Below are 24,773 nucleotides of genomic sequence, written 5' to 3' on the forward strand. Positions count from 1 at the left end.
AAATCTTTCTCAAATTATTCAGCATATTATTTTTCCATTAAGTTGTGTGTGTTTGTGTGTGTGTGTGTATATATATATATACATACACATACACACACACTTATGGTTTATTAAATTAGGTTTATTCCTGTGTTCAATCTCATATAAAATCATTCAGGAACTATGTAAGCTCCAAAGCTTAATTTAAATCTTCTTTAAAATAAGTGTGTATACACTCTTCAGGAAGCTGTATACTCTCTGATGCACAGAAGAAAATCGAACAAGTTCTTTTTTTTTTCAAACAAGTTCTTAATTGTATTTCAGATTCAGTTTTTCAGAAATATGTAACTTATTTTTGCCTAATATTTATTGTTTATGTATACAAACCATATAAAAATCTCTATGAATTTAAAGAAAATATTAAATAAATGTTTCAAGTAATATTTTCCAGCATTGTGTAAAGTGTTTGTATCCTGCTCATTTGACATTAATATCATTTTTGAAAGAATTGACATTGCATTCAAGGCCACTTTATAAAAGCGTTGTGTTGCTCATCCTAATTCAGTCTGACATACATTCCAATAACACTACCTCCCTTCTTGGGTTTAAAGCTAAATTTATGACTCTGCATTGTGAAGTGCATCATTTAAAAATGGTTTCAACCCAAAACATCTAATAAATAAATAATGTGTATGGCTACTCAGTAGTAGACTTTCTAGACTAGAAATCATTCCATCGGATACTCAACAGTCCACTATCGGAGAGGGCTGTCAGATAAATCTTATGGTAGCTGCATTCATGTCCTGTAAATCACAAATTATTGTCTGAGCCTTCTGCCAGGTCATCTATTCTTTTCCCATTTATCAGAAATGCATAGAGTATATAGAAAAACTAGAAGTACCAGGTAGTCTGGCCTGACATCCTATCTGAGTAATTAATTAGCAGTAAAAGTTAGTTTAAAATATAGCATTAGCCTGATTTTTCTTTAATACATTTTTTTCATTAGAATGTGTAGGTTGTTGGTATTTTGGGAAATATTTCTTCTGTATGGAGGTATCAGTAAAAGGTTTGGTCACTTTTGATTTGTTTCTTCCTATATCTGAATTATTGATTTTAAAATTATAATACTCATAATAAGAACCAGTCATCACCACTCATATGATTCTTTACTGTCTGTTTTATGTTTGAAAATTTTCCTGATTCTTCATAGTAAAACATTTCTCTTTTTCATCACTCTCCTATAATTTCTTTTCTGTGATTCTAGTTTTCTTCTCCCTTTTGAGTTTATCCCCTTAAATATATGATATTAATGTTGTTCCTGATCTTTTTTATTTCATGAACTTTTCCTTTTTATGGTGATGAGTATTTTGAGTAAAGGAGATAATTCAAAAGAAAACCAAGCCGAGGGTGGGGCGGGGGGCAACAGCAAACTAGCTCTATACCATGGCACAGAGACATCTTTCACTCTCAGGCCTCTCACTGTTTGGACCTCATTTCTTATCACTTTGTTCTTATATCTGTTTTCAAGCTATGTGAACTATTTCAGTTCAGTTCAGTCGCTCAGTCGAGTCCGACCCTTTGCGACCCCATGAACCACAGCACACCAGGCCTCCCTGTCCATCACCAACTCCTGGAGTTCACTAAAACTCACATCCATCGAGTCAGTGATGCCATCCAGGCATCTCATCCTCTGTCGTCCCCTTCTGCTCCTGCCCCCAATCCCTCCCAGCATCAGAGTCTTTTCCAGTGAGTCAACTCTTCACATGAGGTGGCCAAAGTACTGGAGTTTCAGCTTTAGCATCATTCCTTCCAAAGAAATCTCAGGGCTGATCTCCTTCAGAATGGACTGGTTGGATCTCCTTGCAGTCCAAGGGACTCTCAGGAGTCTTGTCCAACACCACAGTTGAAAAGCATCAATTCTACTATTTAAAGATACCCAAATGGGCCATCCTAATTCTGTGTCTCGGCAGTAGTTTTTTCCTTTCCCTAAAATTTCCCTCCTTCAAATTTAGTGACTCTAATTGTAGGTTTCTTCTTATCAGTCTGAACTCATCTTCATTATCCTCTTCTCAGATCATCATATCTAGAGTTGGTATCTTTTTACGTCATCTTGGCACTCATCATGCTGTGGGTTCTCAGCACACACGTGCTAATTTGCTGCTTTTTTATTGCTAGTCTCCCTCTCTGTACTCTGGCTTCCTGTGAACCTGAGTACATATGGCTAGTGTACCAGGTAAACTGTTCCCTGTATCTAGTTTCCTAGGTAAACTGTGAAGCGCATCTAGTTCCCAGCTGTCCTGTCACATGATAGCGGTTCAGTGAATATTTATGGAGTGAATCATTATGAGTAAATGATTCAGCTCCCAGCTAAACTGCAGTGTCTTCTGGAAAGCTTTCGTTGACTCATCTCTTCCCCACAACTGTAAACTTAAGGTATATATCCAGAGCAATCACTGACCCACCTTATAGTAATTTCATTCTTTAAGTTGCCTAGGATTTTTATTTCTCTCCTATTAGGCTTTTATGTTTCTTAAAGCAGCACTGTGTTTTTGTCTTCTGTATTTCCAACTTTCAGCATAATTACTCTTCAGCTAAATATTTATATAATTGTGTAATTAAGAAATGAATGGTGGCAGTGATCATGGGCTTCCCAGGTGGCTCAAGTGGTAAAGAATCTGCCTGCCCTTGCAGGAGTCGTGGGCTTGATCTTGGGTTGGGAAGGTCCTCTGGAGAAGGAAATGGCACTTTTCCTCCTCCAGAGGAGGTAGGAAATACCCGCCTCTTCAGTATCCTGTGAAGAAGCCCATGGACATGGGAGCTTGGCAGGCTACAGTATGTCCATAGGGTTGCAAAGAGTTGGGCACAACTGAGCACGCTCACACCCTCAACACTGATCCTAAATCACTGTGTTTTGGGATTTGACCTTTCTGTCTTTTTCATTATGATATATTCTCATACTTTTGTATATTATGGTGTCATGTTCATTTATAGAGTCCTACTTTTTTTCATTTTCTTTTACCTTCATCACATTTACTTGTTTTAAAAAGATCAGCTTTACTGAAGCATAATTAATACACAGTATATGTAATATTTTACAGTATTTTAAGTGTACAGTTTAATGCATTTTGGTATGTACACAACCACGTTCAGTTCAGTTCAGTTGCTCAGTCGTGTCCGACTCTTTGCAACCCCATGCACTGCAGCACGCCAGGCCTCCCTGTCCATCACAATGCCTGGAGTTTACCCAAACATGTAACAACCGTTTCATTTCAGAAGGTTCCCTGAGCCTTTGTGGTTAATCCCTATCCTTTTCACCTCAAGTTGCTACTGATTTGATTTCTGTTACTGTGCATGGATTTTTCTTATTGTAGAAGTTAATATATATGGAGATTTACTTCTTTTAATTGTGGTGCTTAGTTTCTCAAGAGTGTGCTGTATTTAGGGTACAATTCAACCTTTTAAACTAAAACTCAGTATCTAATATTAAGAAAATATTAATGATTTTTTGGAAAGCTTTAATGGTATGGTTTTTAAAAAGAAATAATTGAATCAGTAAAACAGAGGATTATCTTTTATGATAAGCACAAAATAGCAACTTTGAGTTTAAGTTGCTCATTGGAACTATAAGTGTCTTAACTTCCTTGCTGCTGATGCTGCTAGTAAGTCGCTTCAGTCGTGTCTGACCCTGTGCTACCCCATAGATGGCAGCTCATCAGCCTCCCCTGTCCCTGGGATTCTCCAGGCAAGAACACTGAAGTGGGTTGCCATTTCCTTCTCCAATGCATGAAAGTGAAAAGTGAAAGTGAAGTCGCTTAGTCGTGTCTGACTCTTCGTGACCCCATGGACTGCAGCCTACCAGGCTCCTCCGTCCATGGGATTTTCCAGGCAAGAGTACTGGAGTGGGATGCCAAGCGTGCATTTTTTTTTTTTTTTAAACCTGTACGGAAATCTCATGGCATAGAGCTTTTATGCAGCAGTATCATGAGGTGATGCACTGTCAGTCAGGCTCAGTTCAAATGCTCTCTCTTATGCAGAACTTTGTGTCAGTTTATCTGCCCTGAATCCTAGATATGCCTGCTTGTGGTATTTCTTTTTTTATTCAGCAGACATGTACTGAATGCTTGTAAGACAGGTCCCACCTGTTAATCTAGTAAGAGAGACAAATAATTGTAATACAACATGGAAGTTTTATCAGGAGTTTAAGAGAAATAGAAGCAAATCATAGGGGCAAGGAGTGGAATAGGAATGGAACATAAAAAAATCTATTTGTTAATCCCTATTTAATCTAACTCTACTTTTATTTCTCTCCATGAGTAAATCATTTCAGGTTCCTTTGCCTTCCATTCCAAAAATTTTTTCCTGGTTCCATCTGTGTTTTTTTTATAATTTCATGAGGATCAATAGACAGCAAAGTTCTTAAAGCATTTCCTGTACTCTTTTCTGAACCTATATAATGTTCCTTTTTGGACTTGTGATTGCTAGGTGGTTGTTTGATCAGTTCTCATTATCCGAAATTTACAGTATAGCAAACCCTAGTGTGTACTGTTAGATGATGATGGACGTTCTGTGAGAAAAGCAGAGTGGTAAAAATAAGCTTGGAAAATGTTGGTTTAAATTTAATTAGGATCTTACTGGAGGAGCCCCTCAAGGCCTTTAGTCAATACATGTATGTATGTATGTGTGTTTGTGTATGCATAAAATATGTATATAATAAAGTGTGTTGATTTTGTATGGGAATAATATTAGCATATTTGATCACAGAATCCTTTTTTGGCCATAGTGGACGTGGAATATTTTTGTGAAATATAATTTAGGATAAATGTCAGCATTGAAACAGAGAATAATATAGGAAATGCCTCATTTTTCTTATTTTTCTTCTGATTTTGTCTGCTTCTCCAATCACAGTAATTATAGAAAATCAGTAGATTTGCAAAAGTACAGCTGTGCTTTTTTTTTTTTCATGAAACATTGAGTATTTTTACTTCATTCAGAAGAATTATCTCAATTACTTGTTCTCTATCCTTTGTAGGTAATTTGGGCTTTATTTATATATTGTTTCTGAAGAGGTAAATGTTCAGAGCTAATTATATTAAGAGTTCATATTCTTTTTAGAACAACTCAAGTCTAACCAGAAGTATCCCAGTGTGTATTTGTTGTATGTTTATTTTTACATGCACATGCGTGTATTTTTATAATATTTATGTAAAGCTAATCCTAAGGTTAAGGATAAATTCAAATATTTTGACATCAATTGATTATATAGCTATTTCCTACATTGGTTGAGTAACTTACATTACATTGACATTTTACATTTAGTCACTATTGTGATAATTTATGCTCTGTAATCATGTTTAAGTGTTTAACATAAATTCCAGAATCCAGGGTCAGAATATATTTTATATTAATGGGATATTACATACATTATTATTGACCCATTTGTAGAACTGAACTTTGCTATTCACTAAATGAAGTGCAAGAGGTCCAAATAAAATGAAATTAATATATATGTAAATGGTGTATGATAGTGTCTGATGAAAGAAAATTTCAGTATTTGTTAAATAAATAAGTAAAATTTTAGCAATAAACTCTTAACAATTTTTAGTAGAATGAAATTTTAGTCAAAGTTTGTAGTTACACAGCTGAATTATACAGTGGCTGTTATTCTTCATGGTCATCCATTTATCCATCCCCAGAGGGATGGTATGGGGAGGGAGGAGGGAGGAGGGTTCAGGATGGGGAACACATGTATACCTGTGGTGGATTCATTTTGATATTTGGCAAAACTAATACAATTATGTAAAGTTTAAAAATAAAATAAAATTTAAAAAATAAAATTAAAAAAAAAAAAAAGAAAGAAAAAGTACTAAGTAGGATGGTATCTGTTCCTTAACTAAAATACTTTATAATGAATCGAAAACTCATGATTTTTAAAGGAAACGTTACTTAAATAGGTAAATATACTGATTTATTCAAAAATATCATTAAATGATTTTATTATAATTCTGACATTAATAAACAAAATACACAAAATGGACAATAAGAAATGGTTTCCTGACTTCAAGGAGTTTTCAATCTAATAAAAAAACAAGTTTATAATACAGTACAACAACTATGAGAACAGCTCTTGTGTCCATAAATTTTAACTCTTCTATAGCACTTGTCTCCGTAAACTCAGATAGAGTTCTCTAAATTGACATATTCACAACTTATAACACAATGTTGGAGGCATCTGAGCAAAGAATTAAAGAAAAATAAGAGTTAATAGGATTTGGAATTATTTTTATTCTGATTTATTATAAAAGCAAAAACCCACATATTAAATGAGTATTGTTATTATGTCACATATGCAGAGAAAGATTTTCATTTGTTCTAATGCCAAAATTTCTGTACATGTCAAAGATAGAGTTCTTCAGACCATATCAGAAAAAGAGCAAATTTGTCTCCCATCTATTAATTTAATGAATGTTCCTAAATATACCTGGGTGAATTTGAGCTACCAGCATTCCACTATTAAATTTTACTTTAATCTGCAAAGCATCTTAGCTCTTATGTATGGGCTTCAAATCCTAATCCTGAACTCTTAGCTTATACTTACTTAAATGTTTTAAAGTAAGAAAATGATGCATATTAAATCCCTTTGCCTGATCAGCTTTGGGTCTCAAAGAGATTGATTAAAAGAGTCATGAAAGGACCTGTTAAAATAGTCTCAACTGATGACCTTTTATGAAGAAATCCATTTGTGCATGTAGGTTTTCTTTCTGTAGAATTATTTATCACTTTTAATTCACTAGATTCAAATAACCCAGCATTCATTTCAGAGACTACCACTTCTGCTAACAAAGAGAATATGACAACTGTGAACCTCTGGCTCTTAAAAATGATGTTTACCCAAATATGATAACATCTTGTTGTACCTCAAGGTTTCTTAAAAAGACAAATCTGTATCTTAGTAGAAAGATTGCTGAAAATGCTTGCATGGCAACAAATTTGCAAAATGTATTAAATGTTTACATTTATATTTTGTATGCTGTCAATAAATTATTCTATTTTCTTTATAGTCAGCCATCCTTTTTCCAAATTTAATAAGACTTTAAGAGCCATTGGATTCTTTAAGACCAGTTTATATGTAGTATGGTCCTGTTGCAGGAAGGGGGACCCCTTCCAGGGCCGGAAACTGGGTTCTTGTCTAACACTTGGAAATGAATTGTCTGAGAAGACACATGTGGTGACAAAGCAAGAGATTTTATTGGGAAAGGGCACCCGGGTGGAGAGCAGTAGGGTAAGGGAACCCAGGAGAACTGCTCTGCCGCATGGCTCGCAGTCTTGGGTTTTATGGTAATGGGATTAATTTCCGGGTTATTTTTGGCCAATCATTCTAATTCAGAGTCTTTCCTGGTGGCGCTCGCATCGCTCAGCCAAGATGGATGCTAGCGAGAGGGATTCTGGGAAGTGGACGGACACGCACACGCGGTGTCTCCTTTTGACCTTTCCTGGACTCTTCTTGGTGGTGGTGGCTTATTAGTTCCGTATTCCTTACCAGGATCTCTTGTCATAAAACAACTCATGCCAGTGGTTACTAAAGGGCATGACCAGGGTGGGCGGTTTCAGTCAGTGTGCTTCCCCTAACAGTCCAACTAGGATCAGTGTAATTTAATATTTCAGCTTTTTCATGTTACCCTCCTTTTATATTAGATGCTTTTTTTCCTCACCCTAAAGTATATTTATAGAAAATTAATGACTGTAAATTGATTGTCTCTGATTTTTTGTCAGTGCTTGTAGCATTTTTATTGGGAATGTGTGAGAATCAGTATGACGATAATTAACACTGGGATCAAAAAAGTAGGCTTCCAGACAATCACCTACTTTTGTCTGAGAGCTGCTGTGAATGCTTTATCCTTATAATGTACAAATACTGTGAACGTAGGTGTGCTGTATTAGAATGCTCAGGATTAATTTTGTGTGCGATAGAAATGGTTGACCTCATGAAAAGAGACTGGTGACCTTTGAAGCATAAGAAGTCTGTGGGAGTTGGAGAGGATAATTTAAGATTGAAGCTATATTAACCAATCATGAAAAATCATAACGAATGATTTTTAGTCGTTTACTTGACAGTTTACAACAGTTGTCAAGTATTTGAAGCCAGCTTAATAACTATACTTTATGCTAATATGGTAAAGAAAATTGTAGTTTTCTTTGATTCAGATTTTTATGACTTGTTTTAATAAGGTGAAATCATTTGTCTTTAAAAAACAGTAAAACATTAAAAATGTAATAAATCAGACTAAATTATTGCATTTCACTTAAAAAAATAAAAATTTTAAGTTGATGAATTAGTGAATATTAATTGATCTTTATTTGAGTCTGGATACAGACTTTTCCAGCATTAAAGTGCTTTGTAACCATGGAGCAGTATGATTTAGTTCTAGATGCAGGATTTATTCTGAAATACAGGTATCCTGTTGATTCACTAGCACACTAGGGTTTAGAAAGCACCACCTTTTAAGGTAAATTTTGTGGAACTGGCAGTACACCCCGTGGCTTGGCAGTCTAGTCAGAAGGATGATACCATGCTGACTATATAACGGGATCTTTGAACATTATTCTCAGGGGTGGTAAATGCAAAACAAAGTAATATCAACTGGCACTTAATTCTGCAAGTTCCCTGCTGATTGGGGTATTCAGTGAAATGGAACTCTTCCTGACAGGAAGTCAGCCTATGAGTATGGAGACATCTGAAAATAAAGTGTGCTTTAATTTGGCACCCCACCGTTTTACAACTGGTCTTTTAAATTTGGGATTAAGCAGAGTTAGAAGAAAAGGGGAATGTATAGATGGAAATATCCTAAGCCTAGTATTTTCCTTTGGTTTTAATACAGTTTATCATTACAGCTTGGTTTCTGTTTCTCAGTTTTTACTGCTGATTGCTTATTTCTTTTTTTTCCTATTACTACAAATTAATCTGTTGAAGTTAAAGTGTTACAAAAAGGCTAGATTAACAGCATAAAGTTTTAGATTGCCTTTGTTTTAGTACCAAACTGATAACTTTGTGAAGGCTCAGCTGTATTATCATACCATATGTTTGGTCATAAATATGTTTTTAATCAGAGTAATTAGAGTTCTTAAACCTAGATTTAAGTTTTGCTGTCACTTTTAAAGTATGTATACTATTAAACTTTTTTTTTCAATTTTAGTTTTTATGTATATTTACATACTTTAAAAGAGTTTTTTTTTGTTTGTTTGTTTGTGCTTGATCTTTGTTGCTGCGTGGGCTCTCCTCTAGCTGTTGGGAGTAGGGGCTACTCTGTAGTTGGGAAGCATCGGCTTCTCATTGTGATGGCTTCTCTCCTTGTGAAGCTCAGGCTCGAGGGCGAGAGGGCTTCAGCAGTTGTAGTATGGGGGCTCCATAGTTGCGGCTCCTAGGCTCTCAGCCCAGGCTCAGGAGTTGTGGCACACAGGCTTAGTTTCTCTGCCACACGTGGGATCTTCTTGGATGAGGGATCAAAGCTGCGTCTCCTGCATTGGCAGGTGATTCTTTACCACTGAGCTACCAGGGAAGCCCTAAAGTGTTTATACTATTCAGCTCAGTTAACTCTGAGATAGAATAGTTTCTTAGTACAGTTAGAATATAATATTATTAAGGGACAATTATTCTATATTAGTAGTTGCCTATATAATTTCATCTATTATGCACCTTTTAGATAGGCAACTGTTTTTAGTCAAGCTGCCAGTTTATAATATGAACTTCCAGAAGCATGTATGCCGTTTTAACAAAATCTAAAGTTTGAATTTTAATTCAGGCATGAATTAGGCAAGAATCAGAACCCCGAGGGCTATTTTTCGAGTAGTTACTTGCTCAGTTGCTAGAGGTGGACTTTGTAGAGGTGCCTGTTGTCTGCATCATGGGTAACAATAGGGAAAAGGAAAAGAGAGGCTTTAGAAAGAATCTTAGGAAGAGCTGGGCCCAGGAAAATGCTGTGATGATAGATTTTGAATAATGTTTTTCCCTCTACCACTTATTAACTCTGTAACCATGGGCAAATTACGTCACTTGCTTGAGAATCAGTTTCTTATGAGTGAAATGGGTGTAATAAAGATTACATTAGACAGTGTATGTAAAAGTATGTAGAACAGTCCATTGAACACAGTCGGTTGTAAATTGCAGTTATTCGATTCTGAATCTAAGTGTTTTAACAGCTCATAAACTCCTCTCTCATTGTTCAGTGCTCTCAGTGCCTTTTGTTTTCTTTTCATGATACTAGATCTTTCAGATATTTGCTTCAGTCCACCATTATTTTCTGCAGTTATCTCGCTCATTATTTTCTGTTCTTTCTGTGATCATATGCCCAGTCTAATCCATTTTCATTTCACACGAGAGAATTTTAGAGCTATGAGAAAGCCCATCAATTTGCAGGTTTTGGCTGTTTTCATGTAGACATGTTAGTGGTTAGCGTTCATATTTTCTGTGGGCTCCCACAGGTGATCTCACTGTTTCCTTGTGCTCGCTATAGCATTGGTGTCTTTTGGAAGTCAGCTAAGTATGCCTGAATACAACTGACATGGATGTCTTTCCAGGGATTAGAACTTGAATGATTTTCTTAAAGATGTCTTTTGTACATCTTAGTGCTTTTTATATATACTGCATTACTTTCAACACACCTCCTGTGTTACCATAGTTGAGAAATACTTTTATAACAATTAACTGAGGTCACTGATTATCAACGTTTTTTTTTTTTCCCCTGACCAGTTATATCATCATTAACAGTTTGCTCATTGTGATTATTCTCACCTTGAGTCCTGTCATAATTGGGGGAGACAGGCAGGCATAACAGGAGGTATCATTTGAAAAAGGTCTCCATAGAGAATCACAGATTCTGATCTAACTTATCCTGAGTTAGAGAAATGGCCTTTTCCCTTTCTGTTGATTTTTACCTCTTTCAGTCATGCACCAAGAAATTTATTTTCCTACAAGCTGCTGCTGCTGCTAAGTCGCTTCAGTCGTGTCCGACTCTGTGCAACCCCATAGACGGCAGCCCACCAGGCTCCCCTGTCCCTGGGATTCTCCAGGCAAGAACGCGGGAGTGGGTTGCCATTTCCTTCTTCAATGCATGAAAGTGAAAAGTGAAAGGGAAGTCGCTCAGTCGTGTCCGACTCTTCATGACCCCATGGACTGCAGCCTACCAGGCTCCTCCGTCCATGGGATTTTCCAGGCAAGAGTACTGGAGTGGGGTTGCCATTGCCTTCTCCGTTTCCTACAAGAGTTTCTTTGTAATTCCTTTCCAAGAGAGGTTGTAGTGTACTGACTTACCAAATTCAAACTCCACTGCCTTATTTTCAAGGTCTCTAATATGTATTTTATTTTAGTTTATGCTTATTTCTCTGCTACCGTATAAGTAGTATTCAGATATTTGATGTATCTGTTACATATATGTTGTCATTTTCTGGATATTCTACCAGAAAACCAAGCTGCCTAAACCTGAGTCTGTTCTCACATTCTCCTGACATCTGACTTTGCACAGTGTGCTTTTACATTTGGAGTATACAAGTGCATGCCGTTGTCCTAGATATTGAATGCATAGTGCATTCTTTTTGATAGTAATTGCGTATTTTTGAAGAAATTTTATTGGAAGTGCAAATTTTCATTAGACATTCAGTTAAAACAGCAGTGTTGTCTTGTGGGGTTTGTTCATTTGTCAGGTTATTCATATTCTCAGATACTACATAGTTCAGAGCAAACTTAATTCTGGTTTCTTATTGTTCTTTTTTCCAGAGGGGAGATGAAAAATCTAAGAAAGCTTACAGCTTTGCTTGATCTTTCAGAGTTGCGTCCTATTTATATCTATTGAAAAGATTTACTATTGTTGTTTTATAGCACTGATTTCTAGTTTAGTTGTCAGCACAGTTTTCTGTTTTTGTACGTTAAGGAAGAAAAAAGGAGGTTGGTCATTGGCAGTGATAAAGTAAAATAATGGAGGGAATTTTTTTTTTTTTTTTTACAAAGACTCTTTCTAATTCTTATTAGTATCTTAATGAAGTCTGAACTGCTGCCTTACTTATTTGGACATTTGACAGTGCTGTCGTTGCTTTTCTGCTAATTATTAGGAGTTGTTCTTAATGATATATGCTTGTTTCCTGTACCTTGAATGTGAAAGTGCTTGTAGCTTTGTCTTGTATGACTCCTTGTGACCCCATGGACCATAGCCCTCTCGGCTCCTCTGTCCCTGGGATTTTCCAGCCAAGAATCCTGGAGTGGGTTGCCATGCCCTCTGCACGGGATCTTCCTGACCCAGGAATCAAAGCAGTTGTGTCTTCCACATTGCAGGCAAGTTCTTTACTGTCTGAGCCACCAGAGAAGCCCTCTGCTCAGATTTGAATTTCTTATAGCTTGGTACTGAAATCACTGGAAGTGAGAACAAAACCAGTCACAACTCAGTAATCGCTATTAGAACCAACACTTGTAGCCCAATTTGACTTGCTTAAAAAATTTTCCAACTCTTACAATAGACTAATTTTTTAAAAATGCTTTTATTTCTTTTAAATCTTTTGAATTTTGCTGAATTCAAATAGTAAACTTCACTTTTCTTCAACTTGCACTCTCTCTTCTTTTAATTTGGTTTCTTTTGTGATAGTCTGAAAAACGGCTTCCCAAAGTTATCCATGTCAAATCTCTGCAACCTGTGAATGTTACCTTATTTGGAAAAAGGATCTTTGTGTGACAATGTTAAGGTTTTGAGATGAGGGGATACTCCTGAATTATTTGGATGGCCACTAAATGTGCTGCCATAGGTAGCCTTGTCAGACTCTGGGGAGATTAGAGATAGGTACCCAGAGGAGGGAATACCAGACCACCTGACCTACCTCCTGAGAAACCTGTATGCAAGTCAGGAAGCAACAGTTAGAGCTGGACATGGAACAACAGACTGGTTCTAAATAGCAAAAGGAGTATATCAAGGCTGTACATTGTCACCCTGCTTATTTAACTTTTATATGCAGAGTACATCATGAGAAACGCTAGGCTAGATGAAGCACAGGCTGGAATCAAGATGGCCGGGAGAAACATCAATAATTTCAGATATGTAGATGATACCACCCTTATGGCAGAAAGTGAAGAAGAACTAAAGAGCCTCTTGATGAAAGTGAAAGAGGAGAGTGAAAAAGTTGGTTTAAAACCCAGCATTCAGAAAACTAAGATCATGGCATCCCATCCCATCACTTCATGGTAAATAGATGGGGAAATAGTGGAAACAGTGTCAGACTTTATTTTTTTTTGGGCTCCAAAATCACTGCAGATGGTGATTGTAGCCATGAAATTAAAAAACACTTACTCCTTGGAAGAAAAGTTATGACCAACCTAGACAGCATATTAAAAAGCAGAGACATTACTTTGCCAACAAAGGTTCATCTAGTCAAGGCTATGGTTTTTCCAGTAGTCATGTATGGATGTGAGAGTTGGACAGTGAAGAAGGCTGAGCGCCGAAGAATTGATGCTTTTGAACTGTGGTGTTGGAGAAGACTCTTGAGAGTCCCTTGGACTGCAAGGAGATCCAACCAGTCCATCCTGAAGGAAATCAATCCTGAATATTCATTGGAAGGATGGATGTTGAAGCTGAAACTCCAATACTTTGGCCACCTGATGTGAAGAACTGTCTCATTACAAAAGACCCTGATGCCGGAAAAATTGAAGACAAGAGGAGAAGGGGACGACAGAGGATGAGATGGTTAGGTGGCATCACCAACTCAATGGACATTAGTGAGTAAACTCTGGGAGTTGGTGATGGACAGGGAGGCCTGGCGTGCTGCAGTCCATGGGTTCGCAAAGAGTCGAACACGTCTTAGCAACTGAACTGAAGTGAGCTGAACCCAGAGGAGGAGGCAGTGTGAGGATGAGGCAGTGTGAGGATGAGGCAGCGTGAGGATGGAGCAGAGTGGCCACAAGCCAAGGGCTACTGACAGCTGCTAGAAGCTTGGAAGAGGAAAGGAATAGGTTCTCCTGAAGCATGACAGCTGTTGATTTTGGCTCAGTGAAGCTCATTTTGGACTCCTGGCCACTAGAACTGTGAAAGAACCGATTTCTAGTATTTTAAGCTACCAAATTTCTGACGATTTGTTGTAACAGCCACAACAAATGAGTAATCTGTTTAGTGAGTGTTCTTGGTGCCACACTCATTCACATAACAGTGTTAAATTATAATCTGTTTAACAAACATTTGAATGTTTTTTATAAGGAAATTGCATCAGGTTCTGTAGAGAACCCCAAGAGATAGACATCACTACCTGTGAAGAATTTCACTGTAGTTGAGACGCATTCCAATTTGTGAAGTTACTGACCCAGAAAAAAAAAATCTAAATAAGCTAATATTGCATACATTTCTAATGGAGATGAAATTAATGTGAATATAATACTGCCAGAGAGCTCCACCATTCGAGTATCTGTTCTAAGTTATTTGTACAACAAAAGCAGATTTTTAAGTATTTCATGTCATTATTTTAGTTATGTTACAGGTCAAAATGACCTACATGGGTGATGTTTATCATAGTATGTTTTAGGATTTTTTGCATTGAACTCAGAATTTATATGAACTAGTATCTCATTAGGTGCATTGATAAACATCTGAAAGAATTATGGAATCATTCTGTACTGAAAGGTTTTATTCCTCTTCAGGAAAGTCATTAAATGTACTATGATTGGCTATAGATTGTGGCTGTTGACAACTGTAACGTGTTACTACAGCACATAATGCATGCGTCTCAGATATAATAGAGTACTTTAAAATCAGGACCCAGAGCTTGATTGGTAGATGTGGTATGAGGTTTGGAAACATTAGATTCTGAACATATCATTTCGTAGCATAAACATAAATGATTCTTCATTTTCTGCTCTTGAATACTATTTCACGGTTATTTTTCATTTTATATAAAACTTTTAATACTGAAATGAACTCTCACTTTCTTTAACATGAGGAATTTACTCAATGAGTACACAGTATCAGTTTACAGTGGTCACTGTTGAGAGTGGGAGACTCCAAATGGTTAAACAGCAGGAGAGTTTTCTGCTTTTAGTTAAAAACTGCTGTTTTCTATATGCCGTATTTACTACATGTTTAATTCTTAATGTTGTGTGCTGTGGGATTGGGCATGCAAAAGTCAGCAGAAAGAGTTCTGGTTTTTACATCTAGAGCTATTACTTGCTGTACAATAATAAAGGCACTATTTTATTGGGTTACTTGTAATTAACTTCAGCACTAGGCATTCATATAAATCATTCGTAATCTGTTTTCTTTAGATTTTTATTCTTTTAAGCTGGTTTAATGTACTTGCTTTCTGTTATCTTTTTACATATGGATGGAGGTTGTAATTGCTTTTCGGAATTAGGCTGTCAGAAACCAACATATATGTGAATTCAAGGAATGATTGAGGCAAGCTAATGAATTTTATGTAACGTTTTAGAGATTTGTTACTGAAGTATTCTCTAATAGTCTTTGTTTTGTTGAAGACTTCAAGAAATAATAGTTCTCAAGTTAAAAAGTGTCTGTACATTCAGAAAGTTAAAATGACAGCAACTATTAATTAGAAAGTATACTCTGTTTTTCTAATCCTGAGACAGCAAAGACATGAAATTTCTTTGAACTCTTGACTGTCAATTAATTGACATTCTTTTAATTTAAAAAATTTGAATCTTCATATACTTTTTATAGTGTTATCTGCTAAATGCCATTTCATAGATTATGTAGTAATTCATATAATCTTGTATTTACAGCTTTTTATGATTATTAGTTTTAAATGGAATGAAAATGAAAAAGAGGCAGACTTTTTGAATAAAAAAGAATGAGGCATCTTAAAAGATACATATACATATATATAGCTGTTTAAGTAACTGTATATGTTATTCAGAATTAATGTTAGAAAACAAAACTTTGTCTCTAAAAATACCTTCATTTTATAAAAGTTTACAGTGATCTGTAGAAAGAATTTAGAGGTGTAAAGTAAATTTTATTCTCTCCCAGGTCACAAAAAACTTGATGATTCCTGTAAAAGGAATATTAGGTGTATTGGGGTAGGAGACAGGGAGGCATGAAGAAAGCTGTTTGTATCCATGTCCTGAAAGTCATGGTTTTAAAAATAATTCAGTTGCTAAATACTGTTTATTGTAGCTGAGTTCATGAGATAGTTTAAAAAACTTTGAAAAAATGAGTAGCTGTTTTATATGGCTTTAATGGAAGTCTTTCATGTTTCCTCTCCAGCAGTCCCTAATGAACGAACACTCCTTGTAATTTCAGTGCAGGCTTTGAGATTCCCTAAAGACTTGACTTCAGACCTCAAAGGGCAGCATTGCCACATGTCTGGAGAACTGGGTTGCCAAACAGACTGACTGTGTACTAATAGGACACATTTATATAGCTCCTGCATGTGAAACCCTGATACAAGCTTAATGATGATCATCTGTTGAGACCTTGTTGCTGGAAAGGGTTAGAGCAACTTTGGCACCTTTATTGAAATCAAGCTTTCTTTATTGATTAGTGAACTGTCTTGATAATATTGATGCCGGGTTGCAAGTTATTTGAAAGATCATAGTGGACTGAAGTACATATTTTTTTCTGAAAAGCTTAAAAACATATTTTTACAGAAAATTGTAAGTAAGTTAGAGTATGCTTAAACATCACAGCAGGGGATCATCAGTTTTTTGATAGATTATTTACAAATAATTTAAACTATACAGTAATCATAACTCATTGCATGGTTATCTCCACTTTTTGGACTTTTAAACCCTTGCGTTCTTTAATTTGTCAGTCCTATAAAAAGTTATTTTCTCACTGTTCAATTCCTTGCACATAGTAAATATTCAAAAGTATTTGTTAAATAAATAATTATAGAATTGAACCATTTGCTAATCCAACTTTAATAGAATTTCTCTTTCTTTTCTCTTCTACCTTGTTGTTATCTGTATATATATTTTACTTATAAGCTAAACCATAATACTTGTATAAACTTGATGTACAGTTTTATGTCTGTTCACAAAAATCATCAAAACCAAAGCTTTCCAAAAGGCAATATTTCATTTTGATATTTCACGTATTGATTTGTTTTACCCTTTAAAGAGACAGTGGAATAAAACCTGCTCTTTGCAATTATGCGATATTCTTTCCTGTTACGCGGTTCCTCGAGTTTGTGTTGGATATGCTGTTGAGAGAGTGCTGACACGAAGTGCAAACACTGTTGAAAAGTTCTTGATAGTTTACTTGGAGCACTTAAGATTACTATATCTTGACTATGAACTAGTTTTCTCTGGTTTTGACCTTTAGTCCCCATGTATAATGCGGTTCTCAACTCTGAGTTAATACTTTCCCTTCCTCGTTTGAACACTCCTCTGTGGCCTACTCCCTTGACTCTTGACAGTGTTTCTGACATCTACTTAGGTAATTGGATCTATATTCAATGAATCTGATTCGCCTTACAAAGTCGTAGGTAGGTTTCATTGAAGAACACAAACCTTTAGGTCGCAAGACTGACGTGCTTCCTACTGCACTAAGAAGGCACGGAGCGCAAGCCTTTAAATTTTAATTTTTCTTCAGGAAAATGAAGTAATTTGATAGGAGTTTAGATTTTGTTAACAAGTTGTTCTTCCTTTTTTTTAAGTTAAATTATATTTCGATCCTTAGGTCAGTAGTTTAAAAAATATTTTATTGCCAGTAGCAATGAAGTTAATTTTATTTGATAGAATAAAAAATCCTAACTTTAAAAAAATAAAAATTCTTAATAGTTTCTGATGCATTTACATTTTCATAGTTTTGATTTCAGTATTTGTGAAACTTGAATGCTTGTTCTACTTTTTAGAGATATATTGCTATAGTTTTATATAAATACCTATTGCCCATTTAGAAAAATGTGTATTTTTAATTTATTTACTATTCTTCATTTAGAACATGTGATTTTTGAATATAAAGTTTATTTTTTATCAAGGAAAATATATTATTTCACAAATCTAAGAATAGGATAATACTTAAACTGAAAACAGCAGTCTCCTGCCTCAATTATTCTTTCTGTTGATTCTTACTTTCTGGAAGGAGCCACATTCAGATCTCTTGGCTGTTGTCTCTTAGTTACTTTCATATTTCTGAATGATAACTATTTCTAGATTGTTCTGTTTTTAAACATTTTCTTAGCGTCTTTTATGGAAGATGACTGTTGAGTACTTACATTGCGCTCCCTTTCCGGTTCACACGCTCTCCTGTTTCCAGTTCAGTTATAGTGTTTAGTTAAAACCATCCCTAGCATTACCATTTTTGTGACAATGGAAATATCCATGCAGACCTACAAAAAATAGACTGTATTTACCTAACCACCTTGCCTCTCCTTCCTCCCTTCCACTTGTTTTTCTCTTTCTTTCTTTCTGCTGGAATTAATGATTTCCTACTTTTTTTTTTTTTTTTAATTTCTTTGTAGCCACCACAAATTTATTTCTGAATTTTCCGTTGGAATCATAGAACTCTACCAATGTAATGAACTCGCTTGGTATCTCTTGGTTCAGGTCTTTTCCTTGGATCTATATTGCTTGGAGTTCTCTATCGTCCTATTCTCACCTGGATTGGTTACTCCTTAGTTGTGTAGAAAGCTGTCACGTGGAGGCTTCTTTTATCGTCCACCTAGAAGTATCCTCTTCTCCATCTTACGCTTTTGTGTCTATATCCTATTACTCATAGTGGCCTTCTTTTTTGGAAGATACACTGATTGAACATTTATTGATCACTTATTCTGTATGTGTTGGGCATTGTCCTAGCATCGGAATAAAGGATAGAATAAAGAGAACGGCAAAAATGAAATCTAAGTGGCAGGAGTATGCCATGGAAAAATTAAAGCAAAACTTGGCTGCAGGATGACAGTGGGCGTCTCTGTATTAACTTTGATGAGGATGTCCTTTGTAATTTCTTAAAAAAGAATACATGTAGAATTTTTTAGAGCTTGCTTAGATGAAAATGTCTTTTTTTAAACCATTATTGATGGCTTGTTGGGATATTAGTATTAGAGGCTGAAAGTTGTAATCTTTCTTATAATTTTTTCTCTATGAGCTTTTATTATTTTGAAAATTGTTTATTATTACTGGTTGTACGTTGATGTGGGTGAATCTTTTAGAATCCACTGTCTTTGGTATTTTATATAAACTTTCAGTCTGCACAAGTATATACTTGTGTTCAGAGAAAGTGTCTTAAATTATTTCTATGGGAATGTTTTTACTGTATTCTCATTTCTGTTTCTAGAACTACTCTTAGGTAGATGTTGAGCTGGATTATCTAATTTTCATATTGTTCTCATCCTTTTTCCTTTATCTTTTCTTTTACTTCCTGAGAGCCTTCTATCACATCTTCCAATAATTCTTTCGAAATTTTTATTTGAAATTATACTTTTAATTTCTTAGAGTATTTTCTTCTTTTCTGAGATTTGGAGGGGAGATGGAAAGGGAGAGCTGGTTAATTTTGTTCCAGCTTGACCAGGCTGTGAGGTGTCCAGATACTTGGTCAAACATTATTTGGAGAGTTTCTGAATGAGATTAACATGTAGAGTCAGTACACTGTGTGAAGCAGGTTGCACGGCTTGATGTGGATCAGCCTCACGCAGTCAGCTGAAGGCCCGGCTGTAACACGAAGGCTGACCATACCCGAGTAGAGAGAATTCTACTTGCTTGACTGCGTTGGAACTGAGATAACAGTTTTTCCTGCCTTTGTCCTCAAACTGACAAAATGTGACATGTTTTCACTTTTTGGATTTGAAGCCCGTTGCCCTTTAGACAATAGGAGAAGGAAATGGCAACCCACTCCAGTGTTCTTGCCTGGAGAATCCCAGGGACAGGGGAGCCTGGTGGGCTGCCATCTATGGGGTCACATAGAGTCGGACACGACTGAAGAGACTTAGCAGTAGCAGCAGCAGCCTTTTAGACTGGAACCACACCATTGGTTTTCTGGATTTTTAGGCTTTTTCACTTGGATTAGAACTATACTATCAGCTCTCCTGGGTTTCCTGCTTACTCATTTTCTGTGCAGATCATGGGACTTATCAGCCTCCATGATAGTGTGAGCCACTTTCTTAAATAAAATATGAATCTCCATCCCGTTGGTTCTGTTTCTCTTATTATAAAATAATTTATTTATTTGTTTGGGCTGCACTGGGTCTTTGTTGCTGTGTGGGCTTTTCTCTAGTTGCGGCTAGCAGGGGCCACTGTCCAGTTGCAGCATGCGGGCTTCTCGCTGCTGGTTCTCTTCTGGAGCACAGGCTCTAGGGCGTGCAGGCTTCAGCAGTTGTGGCGCACGGGCTCGGCAGTTGCAGTTCTGGGCTCTAGAGCAAAGGCTCAAAGGTTGTGGCACACGGGTTTAGTTGCTCTGCAGTGTGTGGGATCATCCTGGACCAGGGATCAAACTCGTGTCCCCCATATTGACAGGCAGATTCTTTACCACTGAGTCACTAGGCAAGCCAGAACTCTACTTTTTTTTTTTTCAAACAACAAATTTTCTCTATTGTGCAAAGACAGGGTTATCTGGCTCCCGAATGATCCTGAGCTTCAGTAAGAGTCCGTTTTACAACTTCAGCTCCAGTTCTTCTTAGAGATTAAAAGAGCTCCCAGGGCCCGTGATCATGGACACTGATGGCTTGGAGAGCTCTCATACAAAGGCAGAGAGGTACCAGTGAATAAAAAATGTACCCCTGCCCTGATTTTTACAACCGAGTTTTTATCTTTCTGATGGTAATAATTGTACTTTTCTTCAGTCTGCCTCTTCCGCCCCATTAATAATATTGTCTATTATTAATAATTAAGAGTAATTTTTCCCCCTGCTTGTCTCTTTGGTGTCTGTCATTCACATAAGAGTCTTTCCTGTAATCACTGTGACTGCTTGTGCTCATGTTTACGTGTGTTGCACAGATGTCTGTGTGCGTATGTATGAGTTGCCTGCTACTGATGAATGAACCTTAAATTTAATCATCGGTTCTCATTTTTCTCAGGGAACACTTCTCTAATATTGCTGGGTATCTCATGGTTTGGTAAGCATACTTTGAAGTTATTTTGTTTTTTACAGTAAGGTATTTTAAAGTGTTCAGAAGTTTATTCCATTGGAAAGCAAACTTCCAGTCGTTTACCATGGTGGGGATGGCCAGCAATATGGGGAGAGAAGCTCAGATACTGTTTTTTTAATACCAGCTTTTATTCATTTAAACTCTTTTCATTCCTTCCCCTCAAGCATCCTTATGTATATAATCAGTGCGTCGGTTCTTGTCCTTTCTAGGGGTTCTACAACAAGCATTTGTCTGCTGCTTCAATTTATTTCTCTCCAGACTATAGGGAAATTTTTATTTTACTGTTTCTTTTTTCTTTTTAAAATTAATTTATTTGTTATTGAAGGATAATTGCTTTACAGAGTTTTGCTGTTTTCTGTCAAACCTCAACATGAACCAGCCATGCTGCTAAGTCACTTCAGTCGTGTCCGACTCTGTGAGACCCCATAAGAGGCAGCCCACCAGGATCCCCTGTTCCTGGGATTCTCCAGGCAAGAACACTGGAGTGGGTTGCCACTTCCTTCTCCAATGCATGAAAGTGAAAAGTAAAAGTGAAGTTGCTCAGTCGTGTCTGACTCTTCACAACCCCACAGGTTGCAGCCCACCAGGTTCTTCTGCCCATGGGATTTTCCAGGCAAGAGTACTGGAGTGGGGTGCCATTGCCTTCTCCTGAACCAGCCATAGGTACACATATATCCCCTCCCTTTTGAACCTCCTCCCATCTCCCTCCCCATCCCACCCTCTAGGTTGATACAGAGCCCCTGTTTGAGTTTCCTGAGCCATACAGCAAATTCCCTCTGGCTGTCTATTTTATGTATGGTAATATAGTTTTCCATGTTACTCTTTCCATACATCTCAGCCTCTCCTCCCCTCTACCCATGTTCACAAGTCTATTCTCTGTGTCTGTTTCTCCATTGTTTCCATGTAAATACATTGTTCAGTACCATTTTTGTAGATTCCGTATGTATGCATTAGAATACGGTATTTCTCTTTCTGACTCACTTGACTCTGTATAATAGGTTCTAGGTTCATCCATCTCATCAGAACTGACTCAGATGCCTCCCTTTTATGGCTGAGTACTATTCCACTGTGTATCTGTACCATCACTTCTTCATCCATTCATCCGTTGACGGGCATCTAAGTTGCTTCTTTGTTCTAGCTATTGTAAATAGTGCTGCAATGAACAATGGGATACATGTGTCTCTTTCAATTTTGGTTACCTCAGGGTATGTACCTACGAGTGGGATTGCTGAGTCATATGGTGGTTTTATTTAGTTCTTTTTTTTTTATTTTATTTTTAAACTTTACAATATTGTATTGGTTTTGCCAACTATCGAAATGAATCCGCCACAGGTATACATGTGTTCCCCATCCTAAACCCTCCTCCCTCCTCCTTCCCCATACCCTCCCTCTGGGTCGTCCCAGTGCACCAGCCCCAAGCATCCAGTATCGTGCATGGAACCTGGACTGGTGACTCGTTTCATACATGATAGTATACATGTTTCAATGCCATTCTCCCAAATCTTCCCACCCTCTCCCTCTCCCACAGAGTCCATAAGACTGTTCTATACATCACTGTCTCTTTTGCTGTCTCATATACAGGGTTATTGTTACCATCTTTCTAAATTCCATATATATGTGTTAGTATACTGTATTGGTGTTTTTCTTTCTGGCTTACTTCACTCTGTATAATAGGCTCCAGTTTCATCCATCTCATTAGAACTGATTCAAATGAATTCTTTTTAATGGCTGAGTAATACTCCATTGTGTATATGTACCACAGCTTTCTCGTCCATTCATCTGCTGATGGACATCTAGGTTGCTTCCATGTCCTGGCTATTATAAACAGTGCTGCGATGAACATTGGGGTGCACGTGTCTCTTTCCCTTCTGGTTTCCTCAGTGTGTATGCCCAGCAGTGGGATTGCTGGATCATGAGGCAGTTCTATTTCCAGTTTTTTAAGGAATCTCCACACTGTTCTCCATAGTGGCTGTACTAGTTTGCATTCCCACCAACAGTGTAAGAGGGTTCCCTTTTCTCCACACCCTCTCCAGCATTTATTGCTTGTAGACTTTTGGATCGCAGCCATTCTGACTGGCGTGAAATGGTACCTCATAGTGGTTTTGATTTGCATTTGTCTGATAATGAGTGATGTTGAGCATCTTTTCATGTGTTTGTTAGCCATCTGTATGTCTTCTTTGGAGAAATGTCTATTTAGTTCTTTGGCCCATTTTTTGATTGGGTCATTTATTTTTCTGGAGTTGAGCTGTAGGAGTTGCTTGTATATTTTTGAGATTAGTTGTTTGTCAGTTGCTTCATTTGCTATTATTTTCTCCCATTCTGAAGGCTGTCTTTTCACCTTGCTAATAGTTTCCTTTGTTGTGCAGAAGCTTTTAAGGTTAATTAGGTCCCATTTGTTTATTTTTGCTTTTATTTCCAACATTCTGGGAGATGGGTCATAGAGGATCCTGCTGTGATGTATGTCAGAGAGTGTTTTGCCTATGTTCTCCTCTAGGAGTTTTATAGTTTCTGGTCTTACATTGAGATCTTTAATCCATTTTGAGTTTATTTTTGTGTATGGTGTTAGAAAGTGTTCTAGTTTCATTCTTTTACAAGTGGTTGACCAGTTTTCCCAGCACCACTTGTTTAAAGAGATTGTCTTTAATCCATTGTATATTCTTGCCTCCTGTCAAAGATAAGGTGTCCATATGTGCGTGGATTTATCTCTGGGCTTTCTATTTTGTTCCAGTGATCTATATTTCTGTCTTTGTGCCAGTAGCATACTGTCTTGATGACTGTGGCTTATTTAGTTCTTTAAGGAATCTCCCTATTGTCTTCCATAGTGGCTGTATCAATTTACATTCCCACCAACAGTGCAAGAGCATTCCCTTTTCTCCATACCCTTTCCAGCATTTATTGTTCCTAGACTTTTTGATAAGGGCCATTCTGACCGGTGTGAGGTGATATCTCATTGTAGTTTTGATTTGCATTTCTCTAATAATGAGCGATATTGAGCATCTTTTCGTGTGTTTGTTGCTGCTGCTGCTGCTAAGTCGCTTCAGTCGTGTCCGACTCTGTGCGACCCCGTAGACGGCAGCCCACCAGGCTTCCCGTCCCTGGGATTCTCCAGGCAAGGACACTGGAGTGGGTTGCCATTTCCTTCTCCAATGCATGAAAGTGAAAAGTGAAAGGGAAGTCGCTCAGTCGTGTCTGACTCTTTGTGACCCCATGGACTGCAGCCTACCAGGCTCCTCCGTCCATGGGATTTTCTAGGCAAAAGTACTGGAGTAGGGTGCTATTGCCTTCTCTGCATGTGTTTGTTAGCCATCTGTATGTCTTCTTTGGAGAAATGTCTGTTTAGGTCTTTCCCCCACTTTTTGATGGGGTTGTTTGTTTTTCTGGTATTAAGTTGTATGAGCTGATTGTATATTTTGGAAATTAATCGTTTGTTAGTTGTTTCATTTGCTATTATTTTCTCCCACTCTGAGGGTTGTCTTTTCACCTTGCTTATAGTTTTGTTTGCTGTGCAAAAGCTTTTAAGTTTAATCAGGTCCCACTTGGTTACTTTTGTTTTTATTTCCATTACTCTAGGAGGTGGGTCATAGAGGATCTTGCTTTGATTTATGTTATCGAGTGTTCTGCCTGTGTTTACCTCTAACAGTTTTATATTTTCTGGTTTTACATTTAAGTTTTTAATCTTTTTTGAGTTTATCTTTGTGTATGGTGTTAGGAAGTGTTCTAATTTCATTCTTTTACAT

The 24,773-nt window shown here is 37.0% G+C and overlaps 1 protein-coding gene across 7 annotated transcripts in view; it reads left to right on the top strand.

Moving 5' to 3' along the window:
* The window catches only part of LRBA (LPS responsive beige-like anchor protein), a 757,395-nt gene that overhangs the window by 226,375 nt on the left and 506,247 nt on the right, over positions 1 to 24,773 (top strand). The window lies entirely within an intron of this gene.

Source organism: Bos taurus, chromosome 17 (genome assembly GCF_002263795.3).
Source record: "Bos taurus isolate L1 Dominette 01449 registration number 42190680 breed Hereford chromosome 17, ARS-UCD2.0, whole genome shotgun sequence".
Classification (NCBI taxonomy): Eukaryota; Metazoa; Chordata; class Mammalia; order Artiodactyla; family Bovidae; genus Bos; species Bos taurus.